The sequence below is a fragment of the Cnephaeus nilssonii genome (assembly GCF_951640355.1).
Source record: "Cnephaeus nilssonii genome assembly, chromosome: 9".
In the NCBI taxonomy this organism is placed as follows: Eukaryota; Metazoa; Chordata; class Mammalia; order Chiroptera; family Vespertilionidae; genus Cnephaeus; species Cnephaeus nilssonii.
In genome coordinates, this window is record NC_137080.1 from 21,172,606 (window position 1) to 21,200,109 (window position 27,504).

At 38.0% G+C, this 27,504-nt stretch overlaps 1 long non-coding RNA gene across 5 annotated transcripts in view; it reads left to right on the plus strand.

Annotated features, from left to right (window-relative positions):
* The window catches only part of LOC307104881, a 166,175-nt gene that overhangs the window by 52,914 nt on the left and 85,757 nt on the right, over positions 1–27,504 (plus strand). For all 5 annotated transcript variants that reach the window (XR_013813943.1, XR_013813944.1, XR_013813945.1 and 2 more), the window contains exons 2-3: positions 5,422–6,048; positions 22,750–22,796. This is a non-coding gene — a long non-coding RNA (uncharacterized lncRNA). The remainder of the gene's footprint in view (positions 1–5,421; positions 6,049–22,749; positions 22,797–27,504) is intronic.

The window sequence follows — 27,504 nt, forward strand, 5'->3', positions numbered from 1 at the left end:
TCTGGAGTAAGAACAACATCCAGAACAATAATCATAGTTAACTTTCATTCTGTACTGTTGTATATAGGTACCATGCTAGGCATCACTTACATATCCAGTTTAGTCATTACAGACTATTTTTCAAATGAATGAGGGGCTGCTGTGAACCAAAAAAGTATAAATTAGATGTAAAATTCTCTTGATTTTAGTAGTTTTTGTCACCCAATTAAAAAAAATCAAAATTATAGTTATACATGGAAAGGTTTGAGTAATTTCTTGATCTGTATGTTTGAAAAGCAGGGACTGATGGTGTTAGGTTGAGAAGAATATTCGTTTCTGCTCAGTGCCTCTCTAGAGTGGCTTCCAGGAGGGTGACACCAAAATGTGGAAATAGGGAGGAGCCTGAAGGGACTAAGTTTAGCAGAAGGAAGTGATGGAGACAGGACCAGCTGTAGATGCATTCACCTCAACAAAGAGACCCTCAACCTTTAAAACGGAAAGTTCAGGGAGTGTAGCAAAAATGCCATTCCAATGCAGGCAAGCATCAACCTCTGGGGTTCAAGGGCCTTGTCACAGAAGAGCTGGGGACATGGTTTTAGAGCTGAACCCCAAGTCAAGTACAGTTTGAACCCTGAATCAAGTGCAATTTGTCATTAACTGTGGAAGGTGGTGTGACTTAAGGTTAAGGGAATTGGAGTTAGATTTTTAACTCTAGGAGGCAAGATTATATTGAAAGTGAAGAAAGAAAGTTCATCAGCCATCTCTTGGAGACCCTGCAGGGTACCAATTGGATACCAGAGTCAGGCACAGGAGGATGTCCAAAGAGGGAGAAACAGGAGCAGAAAGGTCAGGAAGGTTGACTGGACTCCCTAAAACAGAGCTGAGAGTTTACCTACCCAAAGTTGATCCCAATTCCTCAGGCTTCATGAGTCTTTGATTGTTGGTCACCAGATATAGAATTTGAAAGTATCTAGGACCCAAGTACACTTAGGAGGGAAGGATATCTCCTTCTCACACATTCTGTTGGTTCTGAGGGGTTGGATTGGCATGAGTGATGTGCTAGAGCTGGCTTATACCTGTGTTCAGTGACATCATCAAGTCAGTACCCTGAAATTGACCATGATGAGAGAATTTACACCATAGAAATTGGGAAATAGTATAATCAGTCTCTCCCTCACCTCAAGAGCTGGTTTACCAGCACACCACTGGGTTGGCTCATTTCAGAGGTGAAATTTTTAATAGCAGATTTAATCATTTTGCAGATGGTTCAGACAGCTAGGACTATGCAGCAGAACTGATAACCCACTCTCATATACCTTGAAAATATATCAGAAATCTCTTATCACCTTCCTTAAAATAAGCCATGGTGAAGATATGTTACAGGGATAAGAATCAGCAATGCAGTCTTAAATGGAACTGTGTGGGGGTCACTGCAGTGTGCATCTGTGGACACACAGTATTTTTAGGTTAATAGAAAGTCTCCAACTCAAAATTATAAATTGATGTTATTATGACTCTTGCTTATAAACTTGGAAAGCAGGTATAACAAAAGACATAAGGAACTATATTACTACTAGAGGCCCATTGCACAAAGAGATTCATGCAATAGGCCTGCCTTCCCTTGGCTTCTAGCACCGGTTTTCCTCTGGCACCTGGGACTCAGGCCTTCGCTCCGGCCAGAGTCTGCCTTCTTCGTCTTTGCTGCAGACTCCGGAGTCTGCAGTCTTCGTCTTCGCTGTGGCCAGAGTGCCGCTCCTATAGATCCCTTCACCTCCCGCCCTCCCTCTCATAGCAGGCGTCCTGCCCTGCCCGGCCACTCCCCACCTGGAGCAGCTGGGCGGCCGCCATATTTCTCCTTCTAATTTGCATATTCCCTTCTGATTGGCTGGTGGGTGTAGCGGAGTGATGGTTAATTTGTGTGTTTCTCTTTTATTAGTGTAGATACAGTTGAATATTTCCACAACAATTTAAAAGTGGTTTGCTTCCTGGCCTTTATCAACTTCAAGTAAAAGTTTAAGGCAATTACCTGGCATTAAAGCATTGTAAAGCCCATGGTGACAGGTAGAATTTCCCAGAACAGCCTTCCATTTAGAGTGTTCATCTGATCTGATATTAAGATTGAAACATAGCTTCAAGAGGCAATGTTGAAATGCTTATTTGAGTTCAGGTATTTACAGGTTTCCCCACCTCTTCTGAAGTATTTAAAACAAACTGCTCAATTATAAAACCCTTCCTCTGACAGGATTTCCATAGAGTGTGTGGTCAGCTTTCTGGGAAAATTAAATTGAGTTCAAGAATTTTGAAATATGAACTTCAAACTTGCTGGATTTCCATTCGGTTTCAGATTTTCTTTCAAATGTTTTATTGCACATTGATTCAGCAGTTCCTGAAATCAAAATATCATAATAAGGGTAACAGGTATACTAAGTAAAGTACACCCATCTGGAACTCATTTTATTCTAAAAGAGCATACCTTTGACATTCAAGTAAGAATAAAAGCACTCCAATATGGTTAAAGAAAGTTTTGGAAAATCTTTTGTTCAGATTATGATTCTTAACTATTTGGGTCTTTCTATTTTTTTTCCTCTGAAATATTTAAAAAAATTTTTTTGATAACCAAGATTGTTTCTTTGAAATGTAATAGGATTCAGGTGTCTCTGGTCACTCATCTCACACTCAGAAAAATGCTTTTTCTTTTCCCTCTTCTCTATACCCGTCCTCTCACTCTTTTTAAATGCATACTACTGAATGCACACATTCTCTAACCCAAGGCAAGCCCCTGTTCCACACCCTCTTGCCCTTGATATTGAGACCACCGCAAGCTTTCCTCCACCCAGATTCCTTTTTAACCACAGTAACCATGAGAGTTTAACATCCGTCTTTACCTTTCTCTCTTCCTTTGGTCTTCAAGCCAGGTATGAGCTATAAATTGAGGTAGGATGTACAGCTGGGTCAATAAAGGGTGGGGAGAAAAATGAAATGGGTTTCCTATCATTTTTCACAAAGTTTGAAAAACAGAGTTGGCAAAGAGGAAAAAATAAAACAGGAAGCAGGATTGCACATATAAATTAAATATTTTCACCCCAACCCTCTTTAGATAGCCCGGGGGTATTAGGAGTGTGTGTGTTTTGGATGGGCTCAGCAAGCATTCCAACAGTAAATGGCTTCCTGTTCAGCATGTTCGAAGTCAGGCTGTCTTTTGGGGTTGGTTAAAAATATGTGTGAAATATGTACTTTTATTTCAAGCCAAGTCAAATGTTTTCAATCATCCCCCCTTACTTGCTTCTCTTCTCTTCCCATCCTGTCATTTCTTGCCCCCAGACAGTAAAATATACCCCCGAATCTGTTTTTCTTCCCAAAAGGAAGTTTAGTGATTAATTATGAGTTACATGTAAACATATATTATTGCCCTCGAAGGTATTCACCAAGAACCTGGCTAGTGTCACTCTGGGCTGGCATTTTTTAGTGTTAGATCTTGGTGAGGAGAAGTTAGAAGAGCATGCAAAGAAACCAAGTATTTGGCTCAGGCACCACAGGGAACCAATGGATAATTGAGGGTGAGAAATGGTCTATAACTTTTCACCCCAGTGGTGATGAACCTATAATTCCCAAATTGTTTATGTAATTTTCTATTTCTACCACATCAGTGACAAATATTATTTTGTACTGCATGTTCCTTGTGGATTTTTTTTTTCTCATCAGCAAGGTCCAATGAGGATGCCTGAAAGGAAAATAACATACCTGGGGCCATCATACCTAGCAAGAAATGCCACAGATGTACCCAGGAGGAAAAATATAGACTTCTGGTGGAAGCCACAGAGTTACTTATGCACAGCGTTACTCTGATGTTGATAGATTTTAAAAATATATGTCCTATGATCTAATTAGAGAAAACTCTCAGATATTCAAATTTGACATCAAGCTCTCGAGGAACCTTTTATATTTGGCGTAGGCTACTAAACTGCAAATACTCTGTACAGAAGGCTCAGGCAGAGGCCTTGTTTCCCTATGCCCTCATTTGACTGAGCCTGTTTAAATCCAGGAGTGTTCTTGGACAACTATATTTACTAGTGGTATTAGGTGTCAGAATTAACTTTAACATATTTTAAAATTTATTTAGTGTACCAGGTAATTAAAAAAAGAAGAAACTCCTATGTGAATTACATGGATTGTGTGTGAGGGGGAAAAAAAAGCCAACCTTTCCAAATGAATCTCTTAGGAAAATTTATCAAAGGATGTCTCTTGACATGTGATTTCAGGTTTTTGGTGTTTGCTGTTTTCAAACTCAGCAAATACTTATAAAACTGTTGACTATGCAAAGCTCAATACTAGGTACTGTTTACAGGATGTTAATGACTTGGAAGTAATTCACCTCTACAAAGTCTAACACCCTTTTATTACAAAAACTCTCAGAAAACTAGGAATATAAGGGAACTTCTTCAACATGGGGAAGGGTATTTATAAACAAAAAACCCATACTCAAACAAAAAACATTATACTCAATGGTGAGAGAATAAAAACTTTCCCCATAAAATCAGGAGGAGAACAAGGATCACCACTTTTACCACTACTATTCATCATTGTCTGGAAGTTTTGGCCAGAGCAATAAGACAAGAAAAATAAATAAAAATATTCAAATTGGAAAATAAGTAAAATTGTCTCTTTTCGTGGATAACATGATTCTATATAGAGAAAATCCTGAAGAATCCACAAGAAAACTACTGGAGCTAATGAACCAATTCAGCAAAGTTGCAGTTGCTCTATATTTTAGTTATAGTTTAGCATGTTAGTGTCTTCACTAAATAAGTCTAATGGCTTGTCCTCAGAACAACATTTAATGTTTTAAAATATGAATATGGAAGGTCTTTTATTGTATGGTTAATAATAATTTTATATACTACCCCCATATTCAGTTTAATGTATAACATTCTCATGAGATTATGTTGGAAGTAGGTAAAATTTTGGTTAAATTTTTCTCCAGAAAGATTTTCTGTTTATATACCCATAAGCATAAGTGACAGGAGAGTCATTTAATTTTGAAAGAAAAACTACACTCTTAAGAGCAAAATCAAAACACAGCAGCAGCATAGCTGCCTCTGTGAAAAATATAACCTCACGTTTGAGTATGCATAGCTTTCAGGATCTAAGACAATACATATCAGGAAATACTAATTAGCAACCACTCTTACAGTAGTCCTATGTGGTAGCACTAATTAGGCATTTTGTATGTTAATTCAGGCCTCAGATAGGCTTGTGAGTTAGGTACTACTATATCATCATCACCTTATAGACAAAACTGAGGCACCTGTTTGTGTCCCTCAAAAAGATATTTTGGAAGTGCCAGCCCCCAGTATTTCAGAATGTGACCTTATTTGGGAATATAGTTAAGAGGAGTTTCTACTCAAGTAGAGTGGACTTCTAATCCACTGTCCTTATAAGCAGGTGTCCATGTGAAGACACAGACACACAAGGAGAACACCGTTTGATGACAAAGGCGGATTGGAGGTATGCTGCTGCCCGCGAAGAAAGGCCAAGGATGGCGAGCCCACGGGAAGACGGGAAGAAGCAAGGAGAGATCCCCCTGCCGGTTTCAGAGGAAGCAGAGCCCTAGCCCCCAGAACTCTGAGACAATACGTTTTTCTGTGTTTGTTTTTAGCTACCACTGTGTCATACTTGGTTACAGCAGCCCCAAGAAATGAACACACCAAGTAACTTAGAAAGATATTTCAGTGTCTGACCAACTGCCCCGTTGATCCATGAGCCTACCTCACCTACTTATCATTTTGCTTCACTATTACATCTGTCCAATACTTGGTGCCCAATCAATGGGCTGAAGGCCAAAGACAATATGTTTGCAATTGTGACTGTACGTCTTGGAAATATCAAAGAACGCTCTGACTGACTCACAAAGTGAATATTAATTTGCCGATATTGTACTCGTTTTCTGGGAAGCTAATAATTGTGTGTTTTTGTTCATTTTGGAAGGACGGTGATTCACTAAAACAGAATGAACTATGCTGGCATCCTGTAGCAACATTTAGGTTTGTCTACCTCAGGAAAAACTTTAAGGTTTGTCTTTTTTTCTTTTGTCTTGATTTTCATTGCCATATTTAGTCAGATTTTTTGCCTAATTTTGGAAAATCAATATGCCTCTTGGCTTAAAATAATAAACCATAATTTATCATTTGCACCATACTCTGATGAAAAGTGTCTTCACAATGAAAATAACTGTAAATTATCTTACATTGAATTTAAATTTTGGCTTTTTAAAATCTAGTTTTTCTTTTATAATATCAGGAGAGAAGTCTAGGAATTTCACAGGTTACCTGGTCTCTAACATTTTCTGTTTATCCTCTTGATTAATTCTCCTCCTCTGAAGGAATACCCTCTACAGTCTGTGATTGACTGCCACCTGAAATTCTAAAAGCAGTCCGTTGTTTTTATATTAGGCATTGCCTTCTTGTGGTAGACATGATTAAAAAACAACAACAACTAATGGTAGCTTCTTTACAATACCTTTACTCTACCAATCATTATGCTAAATGCCTTTATATATATCATTGCATTCTTTATAAAAATTCTATGAAGAATAGTGAGATAGGTATTGATGATAAATCTGAAGCTCAGATTAAGCTATAAGGTCCAGTAAATGGCATGTTAGGTTTCAAATCCAGGGCTGTTTGGCTCACAGTGTATTTCCATGTCCTAGTCTCTCTTGTTTTCCCAGAACAGGAGTATGGGCAGAAAATCTCTGGGGGCCTTGAAAATGGGAGCAGGAAGGTGCCTCAGTGCAGAAAAGAGAACAGAGGAGCACTAAGGACAAACTTCTAGCAGCTTAAAATTTTGCCTGGGGCTTGCCTTAAATCTTTTAGATATGCTTTATCTACTATGGTAACCACTAGACATATGGGATGATTGAGCATTCAAAATGAGGCTAATACAAATTAGGACACTTTTTTGTTTGTTTTTTTATGTAGGAGAAATATATTACTGCTCTACTATAAAGTTGGCAGCCCTGAGAACCCCCTTTTTAATGTAGCATGTCATGTATTCCTGCTCCCAAAGGAATGAGGAGCAGACATATTTCCACCTGCAAAAAATTAGGATTTCTAAGAAGTGTAAAATGAACACTGGATTTTGAAGACTTAATATGAAAAAATTAAAAATATCTTATTAATATTCTATATTAAAATATGGCTACTTAAAATTTAAAATTACATATATAACTCTCATATTTCTGTCAGACAACTGTGCTTTAGATGTTTAGATAACCTAGACACCCTGGATAATATTAATTTAAATGAAAAAATAGGATTTAATTTTTTGAGAAAGGTACATAGTATTATACTTTAAAACTAATTTTTTAAAGTATACAACATACTATTTTTACCTTTATGGTGATATTGTTCACATTTTAAACCCAGTTCTTAAAAGTTATAATAGTGAGATGTGAAACTTTTAGTCATTGTGGTAGACGGTTTGAAAAAGTAGATTCAATTCTTTCATTTTTTTTTTTATTTGAGCTACTTGGCAGCTCCTCTCAATAGGAAGTGGGATTTATATCCTTACTCCTTAAATCTAGGTTGGCCTTGTGAGTTGCTGTGGCAAATAGAATTTAACAGAATGATGGTGTGTCAATTCTGGGCGTAGATATCAATAGGCCTTGGACTCTACCTACTCAGTCTCTCAGATCTTACCTATCTTTCATCTGAACAGACCTGAAGATATAACCTGCTAGAGGATGATAGAACATGTGGAGCAGAGACAGACTGTCCCAGATGAGATGATCTGTTATTATTATATGGCTGCTACAACAACTTATGATAAATTTAGTGGCTTAAAATAGCCATTTATTATCTTACTAGAGGCCCGGTGCATGAAATTCACGCATGGGGGTGGGGTGGGTGTCCCTCAGCCCAGCCTGCACCCTCTCCAATCTGGGACCCCACAGGGATCAGGCCTAAACCAGCAGTTGGACATTCCTCTCACAATCCAGGACTGCTGGCTCCTAACCACTCGCCTGCGTGCCTGCCTGATTGCCCCTAACCATTCTGCCTGCCAGCCTGATAGCCCCCTAACTGCTCCCCTGCTGGTCTGATTGACGCCTAACTGCTCCCATGCCAGCATGATCGTCCCCAACTGCCCTCCCCTGCCGGCCCAATCACCTTCAACTGCCCTCCCCTGCCGGCCCGATCGCTCCCAACTGCTTTCCCCTGCGGGGTTGAGGGGACTGGGGGACTGAGGCTGGATGAGGCGGAGCTGAGGGGACTGGGCGCCACCATCTTGTGGCTGTGGGCCCCGCCGTCTTGTGAGATTGTGGCAGTCAATTAGCATATTCCCTCTTTATTAGATAGTATAGTTCTTCTGTAGGTCAGAAGTCTAACACCAATCTCACTGGCCTAAAAATCAAGGTATTGTCTGGGCTTTTTTCCTTTTTGGAAACTCTAGAGGATAATCCTTTCCTTTACCTTTTCTGACTTCATGGGCTGCCTGTATTCCTTGGTTTATGGCTCCTTCCTTTATCTCCAAAGCCAGCAATTGCAGGTGGGGTTGTTCTCACCTCATATTACTCTGACCTTCTCCTTTGACTCCCCTTTACAATTTTATGCACCCTTATTATTATAGTAGGTCAACCCAAATAATCCAGATTAATCACATTTTAAGAGGACTTGATTAACCTTAATTTCATCTTCAGTCTTAATCAACCTTTGCCATATAAGGTAATGTATTCACAGTTTACAGGGATTAGGATATGGACATCTTTGAATACAACATCCTTGACTAGCCAGCACTTTACTAACCCCAGGAATTGATTGAGATGCATGAGTGAGTCTGATTGTGACCAGAACTGCCCAGCTGACCCTAGCCCAAATTGCTGGCCTGCAAAATGATGAATTAAGTAAAAGTTGATTGAACACCTTAGTCAAAAGTTGGGTGACTTATGCAACAAAAGAAAACTGATATAGTCTTTGAAAATGCCCAACAAATGTTATCTGACTTCTTATATTTATGTAAAATACTCTAAGATCTAATTTCTTAATCCTGATAATTTGAGACATTCCATTTTTTAAACTGTTTTATTAATAATTTTTACTCTGGTTTTTAAAGTAATGGTGCTATTGGGTCAAACTCTGTTCGTACTGAATTATTTGCGTAACATTTTATGCATGAGATGTTAGGCATAATATTTCTGTGAGTCCCCTCAGAAAAACTGGGACTCTTAAAAAAAGTTTCAAATGGAAAATATGAACCAGGCAGAATAATTTCTAATTGAGGCACATGACATTTTTACCTTGTAATGTTTTTTAACCTTGTAATGTTTGATCTATGATCCCATGCTTTCCATTTCAAGTATTTACTAGCATCCTATGAAAGAGCAGTGGGTCAACATCATCAGTTTGGTGGCAGAGTCTCATAAAATGGAACCCATCTGCCTCTTACAACCTCATGCTGTAAAAGTTCCACCAGGTGTGTGTGTGTGTGTGTGTGTGTGTGTGTGTGTGTGTGTGTAGGGGGTAAAGGATTTTCTAAGCAAAATTTATTACTAAGATTCTGAAACTGAAAAGTAATATACAAAGGTAATTTTTTGGCAACCTAAAAATGCATACATTCAAAACTCTTGGAACTTGAAGGCACCTGCTAATGATTCCTGTTATAACCAGTAGATCAGGGAAATATATTTATGAGTAAATAAGTTGCATTGTTGAAGTATCTTGTTCTTTGCTTGTTTTGCTTTTCTGTTTTTAGAGTGTTTTGAATTTTGTCACCATGAAATTCGAGAAGGAGGTGAAAGAATTTACTTTGTTTTCTACTTTTTTCCATAGAAAACAAATGGGTCTGGAGTGACCTATGACCTTTTGAAGTCTTGTAAATTGGGCTGAATAATGAGGGGTATCTGTTTCTGAATTTTATTATTATGATGTTTCTCTTGGGAATCATGTAACCAGATATTGGCCTCAGGAGGATATCACGATGTTTTTTTTGGAGTGGCAAATTAGATAAGCACTTCTTATTTTCTGACAGGGCTCATTCTTATTGGAAAGATGCAGTTTCCACTGTAATGCTGCAAATGGCTTTGCTGCTCACTGGCAATTAAGACATCACACATTTCCCTTAGTTATTGGGGCACTAGGGAGCTCTACACAAAACTGTGCTTGTAGTGATGCTGCCTCGGCTTTCTGCTCTTAATTAGGATAGGACTGAGCAACTCTCGTGTCAGCACATGGTGTCCACGTGTGTGTTCACAGGCCGTTTGGGGAATGAGGTGAGAAGACATGTATTTTCCTAGTTACAAGTCAGTGTGCTTAGTAGGGATTTGAAGTGTTTTCACCTCACCTATGACGACAATATTGATTGAGTTTAATTAACCTAATAAGTGCAAACACTAAGTAGATGAAGATAAACAGGGAGATGAGAAGAGGAAGCACATTCATCGAGTACCTATTGCGGATGCACCTCCTTTATCATCATTGATTTTAATGCCGGTAACAGGAGGGATTACATATGCAGCGTATGAGTGAGGAAACAGTTCAGGGAGATGGAGCCAGGCATATAAAACAGCTGATGTGCTGCCTAGACTGGAGTAAACAGTATTTTCTATTAATATGTGCATAGTAGGATGTAGCATTCTGCTCTGACTGTTCTTAAAAGGAAACCAATACCCAAATTTATCTCAAGTGAGCGTTGGTATTCCGTGATTGACCCCAGAAGGCGACTAGCAGAGCCACAAGGGAGAAGAATCAGGGTCTGACTTATCCCCGCACAGGGCTAATACTCAAGTTTGGGCTGTTGTCGTTAATCCCTTTTAATCTGGCCAACCTAGTGCTTCACCAGCATCAAACTGCTTCCTCCCAAGCTTTTCATTTGCAGAAACAAGAAGACCCTAGAGGCCAATAACTAGTTATTTCTTTTTAAATGTTTTAAAATAAAAATAATAGTGTGAGGCTTTTGCTTCTGCTCTCTTTCTGAAATGACCCTTGACAGGAACTGGAAATACTGTCGTTCTTCTCAATGCAGCCATTATCTCTTGTGGCCAAACGGGATGTGGGAGGTAGGGTGGAATTCCTGAGTTCTTTGTACATAGGAACAAAATGTCTGTCATTTAGTTAAAATAAATTATTGATTTTTAAATCAAATCAAAATATTGAGTCAAACAAGCAGGTACTGTACTTGACTTTTTCCTTATTTGTAAGAACTGTTTTTCACTATTTTATGAATAGTGGGGGGAAATAAAGGGTTATAAATAATGAAAACATGTCTTAGGCTTCATGAAACCCATAGACAGTTATAGGAGTATGAGTCCATTATTTTCCAGGAATATAAATTATTTTCTTTCTTGCCTTATCAAGCAAGCTGACAAATGCTTTAAACACTCTTTTAAAATACTTAGTTTCCCTCTCCACTGGAGGCCTGTGCACGAAGCTCTGATCACTCATTCCATTGGCCAGTGATTTCTCCTCTTCCTGGGAACATGGGTGGTAAGTGTCCTCAGCTGCACTGCAGAGCTTGGGCTTGGGAAAGTCTTAAGAGCAAGGCAAATGACTGGTTTTACTGGAAGGAAAATAGAGAAAGTTGGACACATATTAAAGAGGATAATGACAGATAGGTTTCGCAGATCAACCGTTGATTTCCTCCAGTGATTAAGAGATGACACAGTTTGTGGTTACTGTGTAGTTGTTTTATGACCAGCAAAATTTAGGTACCCGTGGTCTGGGAGTAAAGAAAGTAAAAGAATGGCTAATGATCACATTGGTTTCTTTTTTAAATTTCCTCCTGTGGGTGAAAAAGGGGCACATACTAAACCTGACAAGCTCAGAGAAAGCTAGCATGGCAGGCCCTACAAACTCAGAGACTGAAAGTAACCACATAGGATGGTCTGAACATAAAAATTCCTGACTAAAAGCAGGTCATGGAGGGTAGGCACATCCTAGACCTGTAGCTTTTGTGGGGGTCTAGAATGCGTCACTCCAAGTTGTGCCCCTGTGGTATGCAGATTGTTTTGAGCTAAAGGCACCTTTAGCCTTTGGCTCAAGAGAAATGTCTGCCCCTCCCAATGACCTGGAAGAATGTGAATTAGGGGCCTTGCCCATAATAAGCTATTATTAGAGATAACTACTTTTGACATATCTATAGGGCAGGGCAAACTTCTATTTACTAAACCCCTGTTCTATCATCCTACAATGGCTCTTTGAAACCCCCAAGGCGCATTACCTCATCCCTAGCCCAGGAGGTCTTCTGTACCTCAATCCCCTTTCTATCTTTGAACCTCTCCTGCATGTAGGGGTTTCTGGCTGTCTTGTTTATGTGGGGTTCCCATACACATATATGTATTAAATTTGGTCATTTTCTTTTGCTAATTTGTCTCTTGTCTACTTGATTATTAGGTAAGTCAGAAGAACCTTGAAGGTAGAGGAAATTTTGTTCCTCACCCACACTTTCAATCTTTACCTTAAGTAAACATGCCTATTGTCTTTTTGCATCTAAAATAACATGCACATTTGAAATACCAGAGTAATAGCATTTTCCAGACACCTAAGGGCACAACCACACCAGAGCAGAGACAAAAAACCCCTCATTGTTATCTTATTCCCTGACTACCATCTTTATGTCTTGTAAAGATAGTATTAACTATCCTGTTCCCACCAATGGGGGAAGTATTTATCTCTCAGTTTTACTTTTAACTCAATCCCAGAGATTCCTCCCCTCACTATGCTTCTCCTGCCCCCTCAATCTACCACCAATGGATTTCATGTAACCCTCTTTACCTCTCCTCCTTTGATTCTAGTGTGTAAAATAAGCTGTAAAACTGCCATTCTTGGGAACATTTTCTCAGTCTGCTGAGATCTTGCTTCCCGGCGATTATTGTCAGTTTAGCTCAAATAAATTCATAAAAATTCTTGTCAACACTCCAAACAGCTAGTTGTTTCAGGAATGAACTCCCACATCCTCAGCATGAGAATCTGGGTTTTTCTTGCTCTGGCGTCTACCTACTCTTTAGACCCTGCGGTTGTCTTTCTCTCTTTGAACTTTGTACTTCACATGCTATACTCATAAGAAATAGCAATATCACTCACTGTACTGCATCAGAAATGTGGCTCTCTGCCTTTGCATTTCATACTCCTTTTGTCCAGAATGCGCCTACTCCCTCTGTTTCCAAGGTTAATGGATAAATCATGTAAAACATGCTATTCAGCCCCAAGTCTGGCTTGTGTGCACTTTCTGTATTATTTGAAAATATACCCATTTTTTCCTCAATCATTACATTGCCTTTATATTGTAATTTTCTGTTTTATGGTCTGCGTCTACCTCCAAAGCAGTGACTTTGAGTTAGTTGTTACTGGGTAGGGCCTTGTCAATGGTCTGTTTTAAAAGCTACCCAGTGATTCTGGTTCCCAGCCAGGATCAAGACCCACTGAACTACACTGAGAGTTCATGGAAGATAGGATGGTTGACTGTCTAGTTCACCATCATATCCCATTTCTAGTTCAGTTCCAGAAAAATAGTAAATGCTCAAGAAATAGCCATTGATCAAATGTCATTGTATCCCCAATGCTTGGAACAATGTTAAACATAATTTTTGTTGAATGAATGAATGAGTACATTAAATCCTACAGGGATTGCATGAGTCAGTAAATCACAGGCTTTATTTTAAAAAAGTTATAGATGTATAGGAATTGGAGAAACACACTAAGAATTGTGATATAATCACTCATACAATTGATAAAAATATTTTCAGTGGTTGTTATGATTTCTTGTGGAGAATACCTCTCATGGTGAGACTCCTTCTCCTTCCTGAATGCAGAAATTTTCCAAGTGGTTTGGCAAATGTTCAGTTAATTGAAGCTTTGAGCAACTTCAGTTTAAGTTCTTTGGAAAACTGTTAAATCTTCTGAGGTCATTCCAGACTATTTGCCTTCCTCTGTTATGCACTAAGGCAGGAAATGTTTTCCTCCTTTTAGAAGTGAGCAATTCAAGGGGCTGGTAAAGAATGCCTCCATGCAACATGCTATCAGCCCCCATCTAGCTGTTTACCATGGTCTTTTTCATTCTTAACAGAGACATCAAGTTCTTTAGAATACTAGTTATGCATTTATTCATAAGACAAAACAAACATTTCCTGGAGGATTTCAGAGGGCCTCTACTTTTAGGTCTTATCTTGGATTTTTCTGCAATCAAAAGAGGAAAAAAACAAGTTTAATTTGAAGGAAGACTATTATTTATCAGGTTATGCTGTAGTCCGTTGGTACATTTCTTTTTCTTTTTTTCATTTGAGTCTGAAAGCAATAAAAGCCCTTTCCTTAATTTTCCCCATCTTGTATCATTTAATTTTTTTTTATCCTTGTTAATGGTCATGACCTCACCCCAAGGTCATCTGAGAACAATAGTACCTGAGTCATTGACATTCTTAGGGTTTGTTTAGAAAGGGTTGTTTGGAGCTGCTATAGTGTGGCCTGAGTCATCACATATTGTGCCAGGTAGGCTAAAGAATTGGACTCTTCCCAAAGGAACACTGTTATGGTAGTGAATATCCAGAAGGAAACATGTAGGTAGTGCTAAATAAACATGTGCTTTGCCTCAGATTTACTGTAGGACAGGGACCAATCATGACCTTTTAATCAGGATAGTGTTAGACAGGTTTTTGTACAAAGTAAATTTGCCTGTGGTAGAATTTGCCAGGGAGATAGCCCCTGAGGAAGATGTGATGATTTATTTAGTGGAAAGACCATAGAATTTGGAGTCATACTTTGGTTTTAATCCTGTCTCCACCACGTACTGCGTGAACTAGATAAGCTACTTAACCTCTTGGAGGCTCAAATTTCTCATTTATAAAATGTAATAACCTCCTAAAAACAATTCAATATTTCTAATTTTGTCAGATATATAATTTATTTAAAAACTAGAGGCTCTGTGCATGAAATTCATGCACTGGGGTGGGGGTGGGGGACCCTCAGCCCGCCTGCGCCCTCTCGCAGTCTGGGAGCCCTCGCTGGATGTCCGATTGCTGGCTTAGGCTCGCTCCCCCTGGCTGAGTGGTGCTCCCCCTGTGGGAGTGCACTAACCACCAGTGGGCAGCTCCTGCATTGAGCGTCTGCCCCCTGGTGGTCAGTGCATGTCATAGTGACTGGTCGTTCTGCCCTTTGGTCAGTTTGCATATTAGCCTTTTATTATATAGGATATTAGTTGCCCCTCTCAGCATGGCTCAATGGTTGAACCTTGACCTTTGAACCAGGAGATCAAGGTTCGATTCCTGGTCAGGGCACATGCACAGGTTGCGGGCTCAATTCCCAGTAGGAGACTTGCAGGAATTCTCATCATTGATGTTTTTACCTCTCTCTCTCTCTCCCCCTCTCCCTTCCTCTCTAAAATCAATAAAAATATATTTTAAGGAAGAAGATGGAGCCTAATTTTATAAAAATACTAGAGACCTGGTGTACAAAATTCATGCACGGGTAGGGTCCCTAGGCCTGAATGGCAATCAGGGCCAATCAGGTTCCCTGCCTCCCTGCCTCCTCCTTCCCTTGCTCCCTCGGCGCCCTGCTGCCACCGCTGCTCACCCACCATGTTGTGCACCACCCCCTGGTGGTCAGCACATGTCATAGCGAGCTATTGAGTTCCCATTCTCCCAGTGGAACACCCCAGGGGACACTTTGCATTATATATATATATATATATATATATATAACTATGCTATGTGAGAAAGAGAAACAGATAAATTGTTCTCCAATTACCCAGGTTTTATAATTCATATTAATATAGAAAAACATATAGAGAACAAAAACACTTGAATAAGGTATAGCAGAAATTATCATGGAAAAAGTATTGAATTTGGAATTCAAAGACCTAGCTTCTAATCTCAATTCTAGCTGTATGCTGGAAGGCTCACTTATAAAATACAAATAATATCTATCTTAATATTGTTTAGAAAATCAAATTGTGTAATGTTTTAGAACTACCTTGAAAATATTATTAACAATGCTACCTACATTAGTCATCAAGAACAAATTGTATTTCTTCTTCTAATGACCAAAAAACAAAGTATTGTAAGAGTAGGGAAAGGTACCCAGTTGGGAAAGGAGTATTTTTTCAGAAGCCAGAACGAAAGATAGTGAGTTTAGTTATAGTATGCTGAAAGCAATTTTTTCAACTGCCCCTTAGAAGCAAGGTTAAAGTTCATGTAGGAAGCACAGGTGTTTAATCAATGGAGCTATTAGGTGGGACTGAGAGGTAGACCTACCTGGAAATAAAGTAATTCTTCATAAATTTTGTGTGGCGTGATTGTGAAAAGAATTGGTGTGTAAAACTATGGAGGGCAAGACTGAGGATTTAAAGAAAATAGAGGTTTGTGCGAAGAGAAATAAAAGGGTGTGTATGTGTGTTTCAAAATCACAGTTTGTAAAAGTTCTCAAAGGCATTCACTACTAAAGCAAACTAAATTTATTGGTGTTAAAATGTTGCTCCAGTAGGTAATCTTTTTCCTGACTGTCCTTCTGATTTGTTCTGGAAATCTTCCAAAGCAGATTCTTCCATGAGTCATATGTTTTGCTAACTAATTTTAAAGCTTTTGGCCCGTATGACTTGGAATTTAACACTTTTTTCACTTATATTATCATTTGGTAAGTTTCCTCAAGTAACAGCAAAATGTTTGTGTAGCCACTGGGCCTGGGCCTGGTCTTTGTATCCCACATACTGAGAAGATGGAGCCTAATTGGGTCTCTTTTTTCTCTGGGGGCAAGGAGAAGGAACAGTAACGGCTTTTGGGCTCTTTTGTTTAAAAGAATTGAAGTAGCCAGGCTGGTGTTGCTCAGTGGTTAAGCATCAACCTATGAACCAGGAGGTCACATGCCAGTCAGGGCACATGCCTGGGTTGTGGGCTCGATCCCCAGTGTGGGGCCTGCAGGAGGCAGCTGGTCAATAATTCTCTCTCAACATTGATGTTTCTGTCTCTCTCTCCCTCTCCTGTTCTCTCTGCAATCAATTAAAATATATTTTAAAAAAAAAGAGTTGAAGTACATAAAATATAGGTTTAAAATTTTGCTGACATTAAATTATCGTATGAACATAAGACTGCTGTTTTTATGATTGTAACTTGAAGCCCACACATAATGAGTCACTCATTTCAGTAATATCTTGGGAATAGGTATGATTTTTATTGTGAACAGATAAAGCACGGAGTTTATAATTTATAAGCAGTCATTTGAAGTTAGTTTATCAAATAAGCAAACACGTTGCCCATTAGCGTGCATTGCAGAGAAGTGCAATGAGTGCAGAGAAGTTGCAGGGAAGGGAAGGTTTGGGGACATGTGCTCTTGTCTAGGTACTCAGTGGAGGCCCCTCAAGGTGGTATGAGTATGCTGAAGGGTAGAATGGAGGAAGGAGACATAGAAAAAAAATAATGGCAGGAGGCCACCACTGTTTTATCCACTCCTATTCTTGCTTTGAACTGACTCTGTTTAGAAGTAAGACTTCTTTCTGTATTGCTGCTTTTGCTATGGTGAAGAGTTTAGTTGACAATGGTAGATAGAGCTTAGTTCATTATTGTGGCAACAGCTGACAGATTTCCATATACAATCCCATCAGTCTCCCTGTATCTGCAGAAAAGTCCAATAGAAAGTAGAAACCTAACCTTTATGTATAGATATTCACTTAGCTGTGTTCTTGCTCATTCTTTACAGCTTCCATGTGCCCTGAGCAAAGTAATTACTTCCCCTTTTAAAGTATAAATAATGATGGATACATGTCATTATTCATTTGTTCAAACCCATAGAATATTCCACACCAACAATGAACAGTAGTATTATTGACCCATAATGATGGGTCAATGTAGGTTCATCAATTATAACAAATGTACCTCTCTGGTGAGGGGTGTTGATAGTGGGGGAAACTACGCATGTATAAAAGCAAGGTATAGATGAGAAATCTCTGTACCTTCTTCTCAATTTGATGTGAATTTAAAACTGCTCTAAAAAATTGTCTTGATAAAAATAAACCAACAAAAATCCCCAAAGCACAACAAACTACAGACGGTCATCATTTATCCTCCTATAATTATGAAACTAACATTAATTTGCAAAGCAATGGGTACGAAATCACCACCCGATTTCTAAATCTAATAACCTTAAACTAGTACTGAGTCAAAGTAGAGAAAATTGGAATCCACAGTTATTTTGAAATTGATCTGAGTTTGGCATTTCTCAAACTGATTTTCTAATGAACTTTCAGCTTTAATTTGTAAGAATTAGGATATCAAGAGAAAATTATTTAGCTAACTTTTTATTTTTGCATTATATATCATATTTTTGGTATGTAAAAATCTTTAGGTATAGAGCTAAAAACATTGAAGACTTTAAAAATTGAGAACAAAAAGAAATTATGTTTTTAAGTAATTTTGAGTTAGGTAGAAATCTATAATGTTCTTGAGTTGAAAATTTTACCCCTAAAATATTTTCAAACTTTAGGAAATAAAGTAGTCATTTGTTTAATTTCGAATAATTCTTTTTTACAAAGAATTTTTTAGTTTTCAATTACAGTTGACATAAAATATATTAGTTTCAGGAGTACACCATAGTGATTAGACATTTATATAACATATTTAGTGATCACCCTGATAAATCTAGTACCCATCTGACACCAGACATAGTGATTATAAGATTACTAGAGGCCCAGTGCACGAAATCGTGCGGGTAGGGTCCCTAAGCCTAGCCTGCGATCAGGGCCATTTTCTGCCCATTCGCCAGTTCCCAGGCCGAATGCTGCCTCTGCCACCAGGGTGGGTAGGTCACGGGTGTGCCCCGCAGCTTCCGTCAGTGCCGTAAGCCTCAGAAACAGTGGCAGTGGCGGCGGCGCCCACCTGAGTGGCCCTGAGCAGGCAGTGCGTTCTGTCAGCGACCGGCCCAGCGCACACGCATGGAGGTGAAGTCGCCGGCACCCGCTTTCCTGCCGGCCTGAGCCCCCAAGCAGCTGGGGATGAGCTGGGGATCCCAATGGCCTGACAGCCAGCCCGGTCCTCCTGCCACCCACCCTGGTTCCCCTGTTCACCATTGCTGATCCATCGGAGCCTGCGGGCTGGGGGAAGGGACCAAGAAATCAGCCATTCTGCCTGCTCGCCAGTCCCCAGTCCCGCCCCGCCGCCACCCACCTGCTTCCCCGTGGTTCCCCGTTCACCTGCAGGTGGGGGTCGGGGGTGGGGAAGGTGGGCAAGGGACTGAGAGGTGGTCACTGCACCTCATGGCGACTGATCAAGTGGTCATTCCAGTTGTTACGCTTATGGTCCCTGGCCTTTTATTATATAGGATAGACTATATTCCCTATGCTGTACTTTATATCTCCATGACTATTTTATAACTACTAATTTGTACTTCTTAATTTCTTTCCCTTTTTCAGCCACCCCTCTCATCTGGCAACCATCAAAATGTTTTCTGTATCTATGAATTTATTTCTGTTTGTTTGTCTTTTAGATTCCACATGAAAGGGAAATCATATGGCATTTGCCTTTCTTTGTCTGACTTATTTCACTCAGCACAATACCTTCTAGGTCCATCCATGTTGTTGCAGATGGCAAGACTTCATAGAAAAATGTTACTTTTAACATAGTTAAAATAGTTTTAAAATAGTTACATTGTGTATGATACTCTAACAATGCAAATTATAAAGCAAACATAATCTTCAATTATTAGCAGTGAAGCAAAACAAGAAGACCTCATGGTATAAAATAGCCTTGACCAAGTGCTAAGTGTACTTCACAGCTGTTTGCACTTTTCAGAAGTCCTGCTATCTTTATAATGCACAATTTTAGCTTTCTGTGTTGCACTGTGTGTATCTATGTTTATTCATGCTGAACAGAGGATGGTTTATGTATATTTGTTCCTAGTATCTAGGCAACTTTATTGGGACTATTTTTTGGTCACTTTCTGTTAGCTCAGATGTTTGCAAGCTTATTCGCATAGAAAGGGGGCAAGAGGGCCATGTGGATGGCTTTTTGTGTTGCCTAGAGATATCACAAAGTTATTCACAATTATTTATTAAGTTTAAAAGTCATTATATGCCGAAACCGGTTTGGCTCAGTGGATAGAGCGTCGGCCTGCGGACTCAAGGGTCCCAGGTTCGATTCCGGTCAAGGGCATGTACCTTGGTTGCGGGCACATCCCCAGTAGGGGGTGTGCAAGAGGCAGCTGATCGATGTTTCTCTCTCATCGATGTTTCTAACTTCCTCTCTGTAAAAAAATCAATAAAATATATTTTAAAAAAGTCATTATAAATAATACGTTCTGTAACGATGTGTATGAGAACCAAGAATACATGGTTTTACCTCTTATTGGATAATCACCTTCCTAATGAACTTTCCTTTTGATTTGGCAAGGTATTTACTTGTTATCTCAGCTATAACATATCAAGGCCTTCAAAATCCATACACACAATAAATAGGATACATATCACTAGAATTTTTTGGTTATGAGTTTTGTCAGTCACCTATATTTTTGACTCATCTTTTTCATAATTAGCTCTTAAAAGAAACTGGTTTCCCAACACAACACTTAAAACACAACATACAACAGTTGCCACCTACATTGATTAAGTATTTATATATCAATATTTAGAATTTACCTATAAATTTTAGACTTAAATTTTCTCAACTTAAACTTTAAGTGGAAAAATTACATCGAGAGGGTATAATAGCTTGTTTTCTCATACAACTTTAAAATTTTGTATTTTGAGTTTATTTCCGAATGTAATCTCTGATAATTTTGTGACACCTGAACTGAGTGTGTATTCCTCCACATAGGATAGTGTTTGCTTCAGCCAAGCATCCTGGGACATTATTTACCAAATAATGCTTTAATTCGTTATCTTTTTTAAAAAATATATATTGTTACTGATTTCTGAGAGGAAGGGAAAGGGAGAGAGAGATAAAAACATCAATGATGAGAGAGAAACGTTGATCAGCTGCCTCCTTCATGCCCTGGGACCCTGACGCTCTACCCACGGAGCCAAACCAGGTAGGGCCAAAGAAGTTTTCTTGACACTTCTTCTCTTTCCCAGGAGATAAATATTTTCTAGATGCCTTTTCCTGCCCCTGGCCATGAAAAGTTCAACTTTCTGGCCAGGATCTACATTTTAACTCAGCACCTTGCAAGTTAAAACTAAGTGCTCTCTAGGTCCTAGGATCAGCAAATGCCCCTTAGGGAAAGATTTAATTTCAGTCTTAGCCTTCATTTATCTTGCCATTAACTGCCTCCTCTTCCTGGACCTTAGAGATAGTGTGAGTTCTCCAACTTTATTATTCTTCAAGAATTGTTTATTCTTGATCCTTTGTGTTTTCATATAAATTTTAGTACCAAATTTTCACTTTCTGTTGAAATACCAAGTTAGAGTGGATTTTTTCAATTTGTAAATTAATTCAAGGGATATTGAAAGTTTTATACTATTGATTTTACCAATCCATGAATACTTATTGAAATATTTTAAATTTATCTCAGTAATATTTTATAGTATTTTATAAAAGTCTTATACATCTTTTGTTAGATTTATTCCTACATATTCAATTTTTATACCCTTGTAGATGTTATCTTTTTTTAAAAAAAGTTTACATTTTTCAACAGTTTTTGCTTATATGTTAATACAAATTATTTTTATATTTAGCAACCTTATAAAGTTTTCTTATTAATTCTATTAGTTTATCAATAAACACTTAGATTTTCTATATTTACAATCATGTTCTCCATTTTTTTAACGTATCATTCTTTTTCCTTTCAGTATTTAATTGGATAGTGAATATATGTGGTTTTAGCAAAAACCCTAGTTTTATTTTCAAACTCTGGGGCAAGGGATCAATATTTCACCATGGAGTATTATCTTTACTGTAGGTTTTTGTAGGCATTTGTTGTCGGCTTAAGGAAGTCCCAATCTATTGGTAGTTTGATGGATTGGACATAAGTGTTAAAGAAAGAGAGTGGAGTCATGGATAATGCTAGGGTTTCTTATCTGGACAATTGGAAGGATGGCTCAGTTCTGCACCATCTCCCATCTATTTTAATCTTGTTTTCTCTTATTTTAATCCTCATTGCTTTATGCTAGTTTATGTTCTTTCAATGATAGTTTAGTGGGGCTTTGGGTCGAAGCAATAATGAACCCGTGTGTTTAACTCAACATGTTTATCCGTAAGTCCATATGGTAATTTTGATAAATTAATTTTACTAATTTTGTTTTGTGGGGAAGAAACACCTTTCACTGGAATGTGATACTTTATTTTTTAAAAGGTGATGGAAAATAAGTGTCCATGACAAAAAACAATGTGGCTTATGTCCATGTAATACATGTGATTTAATTAGAATTTCCTTGTTGTATTTGGTTTCCATGGAGAGAGATTATTTTTTACCCTTGTGGCACTGCCAAAATGATATCCATGAATTATCTTCTCTGTAATTAAACTAGTCCATTTTTGTATTTTGGAATGACTAATGGCAGTCATCCAAGAACTTTTATGTGGCCCAAAAGAGATACTGTGTACCCGGTATAATTCCACAAGGAATTGGAAAAGGTCCAACCAATCAAAGCAGGTATTTAACACTTCTCATTAAGAAGCATGAGGAGGATCCATCAAAACTGATGTTTAAATATATAAATTATTGTAATCAGTATTTTGTTAATTAGCTTTGTTTCCTGATTGAGGATGGCAACTTGGAGTTTTATACTATTATGGTCTAGTCACTGCTTTTTTTATCCTGTTTTGTAGAGTGACAAAAGTTAACTGGGGTTTTTTTTTATTTCTTCTAGATATTTCCTATATTCCTCCCATCACTTCCATGGCCAGAAATGACCAGGTAAAAAATATAAAGGAAAAAATAAATTATCATAATTTGAAAACTATATCCTATAAAATTGTCTTTATATAAAAACCTGAAAACGTTAATAAGAGTAATTTGGTCAGCTTGAGGTATTACTTGATGACTTTATGTTGAGAATCAGATATACATTCTGAATAAATTTTTTAAAATATAAAATTTTCTAAGTGAAAAGTGCACTCACATTTTAATTCTTTTTAAATTGTTGATACACAGGGAAATGATCAGAGAACCAGAATAGTCAAGATTTATCCTTCCTGTGCCCCTATTTCAGAACTGTGTATTAAATAATCTGTGTGACCTATTTCAGTAGCAGTGTGTTAATGGAATTCTGTTTTGTATCTCCTGTTGTCATGCTTCTCAAATGGGAGTAACTGAATCCTTGGAACCCATGCCAGGTTGCTGGTGGTTGACACCCCAGAACGAACAAGGTGAAACTTCCTGGAACATCTATCTGAGAATTTTTGTGAAGACTCTCTATATTTAAGCAGAGCATAACACAAAATGCACACAAAAAAGACAAAATAAATTTGTACTTGCCACAGCTGCCTTTGGGCTGTACCTCAACCCCAAACCCTAGGTGTTCCATTGCCTCTATTATCTGAATACTTTGATATAAATATTTGAGCAGCTAATTGTTGAAGTCTTCAGGAAAGTTCTTTTGATGCTGGCCCATTCTTTAAAGGTTTCTAGGGTTAGATACTGATGATACCATATCCCATGACTCATAAAAGTGCAGAATATTCTAGAATAGCCTTCAAGACATAATGTAAGTGTCTAATAATCCTACTAAGTTTCCCAATCTTTCTTTTTACTGAAGCATGCCTAACTTTGTCTCAAGTAAGTCAGTTCAGTGACTTTGGGTGACATTTTTAGTTCTGTACAGAAATAATTTTAACAGATATGAATTAAGAGCTTTCTGCATATAAAGAGCCCCTTCTGTATTATTTCTTTTAGCCATCACAGCAGCCCTTTCAGTTAGGTACTATTCTCATCCCTTTTTACAGAGAAGAACTTGGCACAGCATGGTCAAGTTATAGTCTCAAGATCTCACAGCCTGAGAAAAGAGGACCAGGATTTGAATCCTCCTTTAAGCATTATTCTTTATCTGAAAATAATGAGTTAACAGCATTCCTGGGCAAAAAGAAAGAAAGAAAGAAAGAAAGAAAGAAAGAAAGAAAGAAAGAAAGAAAGAAAGAAAGAAAGAAAGAAAGAAAGAAAGAAAGAAGGAAGGAAGGAAGGAAGGAAGGAAGGAAGGAAGGAAGGAAGGAAGGAAGGAAGGAAGGAAGGAAGGAAGGAAGAAAATAAAATCTTTATAATCATGTATAATAGGGCTGGCTTCTGCAATGTGATGTGACCCTTACTTAACTGGTGGCATCCAGCTGCACACAGGGCTCAGCTTCAAGAATAGCATCAATTTACACACCCTCGGAGCGGAGCAATCAGTCCCAAAGCAAATTATGAAGTTGATGAAATTCGTATTCCCTTTGCACAGCCCTCAGCTTCACATTCTTGACCTTTTTTGGCACACTCTCTTGAACTGCTTTCTAACCTTCCCCTCTTATGTAAACACAAACAAATTTGATAGCAGCTTTATAGTGTGGTTGATGGATTCTACTTTATATGGGTGTGAATGAATTTCAGTCATGTGCATTACCTTAACTAAGCATCCTCATTCAAACCTTTGGTTTTATCTCTAATGGGAGGATTTGAGTCCATTAAAATACCAACCTCAGTAACCATGCGATAAAATAATTTGACTGTGGGAGGCCCTTGAGCTACTATATTCATTAGTGCTGCATTTAATGAGACCAAAAGAGGGTAAAGACAGCCTTAAAGGAACAGCACAACATAGTCTCTGCTTATTTAGACCTACCCTCCTTTGTGAAAGTAAAGGCAACCCATTAGTTGAGGCAGCAGACATTTTCTAGGAGTAGTTTCTGAGGGTAGAAAAGCACAAATCATGTTGTTATCATTTTCTTGCAAGACTGGAACAGGTGTTTAGGGCACATGTTTTTCTTCTAGACACTCTGCCCACCATCAATGCCCATACAGAGGCTTCAAGTTCAAATAGGTCAAACCTCCTGTGCATTCTGACGTTGTGACATTTTGGTCACCAGCACTGAGTAGTAGCTCTTATGGAAACGTGACATCCTGGAATGTGTATTACTTTGATCCCTGATGAAGTAAATTATCTTTATTAAAAGAGGCACTGCAGTGGATATTTTTCTGCATTAAATATGTTTTAATTTATCTTTTCCACTAGACTCATTGAAGTCATGGACTGCTTCTCTTCTCTTCACATCCTCAGTGCCTAGTAGAGTTCTTGGCACAGCAAATGTGGAATAAATTGATGAATGAATGAGGGCTAAATAAATAAATGTGTATTGATTCTATGTATAACTTTAAACTCTTCAGAAATATATATAAAATAATTCTCAATGGGTTTTATGTAACACCAAAATGTATCCTACAGTATTAGGCAGCATAATTTATGCCACTAGAATAATATTCTGGCCTGGGCAAAAATCATCTTGTTTATTAACAAAAATTTAAGACGTAGGTCATAAATAAGTACTAATTTTAGAATATTTTCCAGACAAGCTCAAATTTAATGAACACTTTTAAGAGTCCCTCAAAAAAATGTCAAACTGGCTTTTCTTATTTAGGACTTCAGTTTTGTTAAAGAAAGCATAATAGCCCTTCATTACATATCACATAGGTTTATAGGCCTCTTTGGACTATATCTAGCTCCACTCTACCTTTCCAATCTAATATCCTCTCATTTTCCAAATGCAGCCTTTCTCCATGCAAACCAGTATCCTCAGTAATCTGCTGTTACTCAACATTTGGGCTGTTTGTGGGCTTTGCTCATTTCATTTCTGCCCTCCCTTCTAACAGCTCCTCCCTCACATTTCCTCAGTCCTATTCAGTCAGTCTCTACTCATCATCAGGGTCCAGCTCAAGTCCTTCTTCCGCCTTGAATCATTCCCTGACTACAGTACTCTTACCAACTGATTTTCTATTTGTTCTTTTTCTGAGTTTCTAGCACACATATTGTTAGTGCCACAGTTGCAACCTAATTTCTACTTGCTCTATATTTCCCCCCCAAATATAAACTATTTGAGGACAGTGATTGTGTCAAAACCTCTCAATCCTTTACAGTACCAAATCTATATAATAAAAACCCAGTGGTCGTAACGCTGTAATGACCAAAGACCAGTCACCAGGAGGTTGCATGTGTGGTGAGGTGTGTGTGGATGGCTGGGGCTGCGCAATTTTGCACGCTGGGCTTCTAGTAAAATAATAAGCACATAGAAGCATACTCAGGCAAAGGCAACATAAGAAATTATAAACAAGTGGGAGCACCTTAAACTAAAAAGCTCTGTACAGCAAAAGAAACCAGCAAAAAATGAAAGAGCAATTTATGGATGAGGTCAAAAATTTTTCAAGTCATATATCTAAAAGGATTACTATCCAAAATATATAAAGAACTGATACAACTCAATAGAAAAAAAGAAAAACAGTCTGATTTTTAAAAGGGCAGAGAAATTGAATAGACATTTTTTAAAAATAAGACATACAAATAGCCATTAGGTACATAAAAAGGTGTTCAACATCACTAATCATCAGGGAAATGTAAATCAAAACCACAGTGAGATATCACCTCACATCTGGTATGATGGTTATTATAAAAAAGACAAGAAATAACAAAAATTGGCAAGGATATGGAGAAAAGAGGATCCTTGTATACTGTTGGCGAGAATGTAAATTGCTGCAGCCATTATGGAAAACAGTATGGAGGTTCCTTAAAACATTAAAAATAGAGCTGCCATATGATCCAGCAATTCCACTTCTGGGTATATCTCCCAAGGAAATGAAAACACAATATTGAAGAGATACCTATATTCTCATATACATTGCAACATTATTTACAATAGTCAAGATATGGAAACAACCTAAGTGTCCAAAGACAAATTAATGGATAAAGAAAATGTGATGTAGCTCTAGCTGGTTTGGCTCAGTGGATAGAGTGTTGGCCTGTGGACTGAAGGGTCCCGGGTTCCATTCCAGTCAAGGGCACATGCCCAGTTTGCAGGCTCTATACCCAGTAGGGAGCATGCAGGAGGCAGCCAATCAATGATTCCCTGTCATCATTGATGTTTTTATCTCCCTCTTCCTTCCTCTCTGAAATTAATAAAAAAATATTAAAAATATTTTTAAAAAGAAAATGTGATGTATAAAAACATATGTATATATATAGATAGATATATACTTATAACCTGACACACACACACACACACACATATATATATGTATATATATATGTGTGTGTGTGAATATATATATATATATATATATATATATATATATATATATATGTCAGGTTATACATAAATATATTAGTATTCAGCCATGAGAAAGAAGGAAATCCTGCCATTTGTGACAGCATGGATGGATCTTGAAGGTATTAGGCTAAGTGAAATAAGCCAACAGAGAAAGACAAATACTGAATGGTATTATTTATATATGGAATCTTTTTTTTTAGTATTTGTTTTTATTTATTTCAGAGAGGAAGGGAGAGGGAGAGAGAGATAGAAACATCAATGATTAGAGATAATCATTCATCAGCTGCCTCCTACACACCCTATATGGGGATGGAGCCCACAACCCAGGCATGCGCCCT